Source organism: Melopsittacus undulatus, chromosome 8 (assembly GCF_012275295.1).
Source record: "Melopsittacus undulatus isolate bMelUnd1 chromosome 8, bMelUnd1.mat.Z, whole genome shotgun sequence".
In the NCBI taxonomy this organism is placed as follows: domain Eukaryota; kingdom Metazoa; phylum Chordata; class Aves; order Psittaciformes; family Psittaculidae; genus Melopsittacus; species Melopsittacus undulatus.
Genome location: NC_047534.1, coordinates 8,973,010 through 8,974,809, shown reverse-complemented (window position 1 = coordinate 8,974,809; position 1,800 = coordinate 8,973,010).

The following is a 1,800-nucleotide window of genomic DNA, read 5'->3' as shown; positions in this document are numbered from 1 at the left end:
CTCATGTATTATTTGTCCAGTGTCCCTTATTCACAAAAGCAGCAGCTTTCAGTCTGTGCTGAGCAGGGAAGCCAATGCCCTATACTGTTTTCTGTGATGCTGGTGGTTCATGTGTCGCGTTCAGTAGCACCCTGTGTTTCCAGGACACTTTTTCTTTTATATGGTTCTTCTTCATAATGCCATAGCTCAGGTCAGAAGTTGCTTCTAAACCAGGTCAGGTTAGAAACTTGTTCTAAACATTCAGGGAAGTTCTAAGTGTTTGTTTTAATTTTGGGGGAATCGTGTGTTTGACTACCCCCATGCTTTGCCCTGTGGCCTGTGCAGCATGCAGGCAGCTCCTGAATCAGTACAAGAAATCTGCAGACAAGTCCTCTAAAGTCATGCCAGGAATGTTGCTCTGGGCAAAACATAATCTTAAAGTAGTATTAGAAAACTTCACTTAAGCCTACATTGAATGTGTCTGGTACAGGGTAGACATGTTTTACCCAGATAGGAACCTGAAAAAGCGCTAGCCATTTGGTAAAAATGATCCTCAGCCATTACAACAGTACAAAATGCAGAACAAACTGATTTATTACCAATTCTCCATGGGGTAGTGAAGATGCCTTTAATCCAAAGGTTGACAGGGGTATTTTTCATTTGTTTGTTTGGTTTTTAATCTTGCTGATCAGAGAAGTTACTTAGGAATAGTTGCTGGAAGTTTTAAGATGTGTGGGTTTTTTTTCTGGGGAGATAAATATGCCAAAATGGGGTAACAAGCTATATTAATACAATAGAGGTTGGGGTTCTAGAATTATGATATTACCAAAAGTAAAAAAGTAATGGGCAGACCACAGGTCTGGGAGAGCAGAAGCAGTCTTGTCCTTACCCTGCTTCCTTTTTCTCTGTGCCTGTCCCTGTGGTGGCTGTTGTGCCATGCGTTCCATTTGAGAATAATTCTGCTCAGAGGACGGCATTAGCCTTTGGAGAGGGCACTGGGCACCAGCCTGGCTGTGGCTGTTGTGCGGTGGGCATGCTGGCAGCGTCTGCTGCAACAGCAGGAGTGAAGGTTGTGCAGGTATCTGTGCCGAGCTGCTTTGGAACAGGAACACCCCAGCACATAATTGGCTTCTCTGTCTTTTCCCCTGCCTGGTGCTTAGCTGTAGCTTTGTCCAGTCCATAGTTTTGCTTGTGTTTGCTTGAAAGGAAGACACACAGGGAGAAGAGGAAAAAAAGAAAAATCAGTATCTCTGTGTTACACTAAAGCAGCTCTTGTTTCTTCTGGTCCCTACAGAGTACAGGAAGACAGGGCTGGTATTACGTTCCCTGTCCAGGAACTGCCAATTACTGCCTGTATTAGTGTGAACTATTTTTTTTCACCCCTAGATGATTCTTCCTTTAATATAAATAAAAGTATATGAGACCAAGATCGTCCTTTACCTCTGTTGTACAAATTATTAATCCAGGGATAAAGGTAATGCATCATATGTCTGGAAAACATTTCTCCCTGCTCTGTTCCTTTATCGTGCTGTTATTGTGATCCAGGCCAAAAGCAACACGTTTAAATTAACCAAGGAGGGAAACTTAGTGTCTTGGAGATAAACAGAAAGAAAGCAACGTGTTCTACGGCAGGTATCACGAAAAGGATTGGTTTGGGTGGTTTTCCTGGGTCTCTCTGAGCTGCAAGATCAGGACTTCAGCTATCCCTCTCCGGCGGTGCAGTTCCATGCACAGCCCGTTCGGGGGGGAAGGGAAGCGAAGAGGGCTGCCATGGCAGCCCCCGGCATAGGGGCCGGAGGCGGGACCGGGACACCGGGAGGA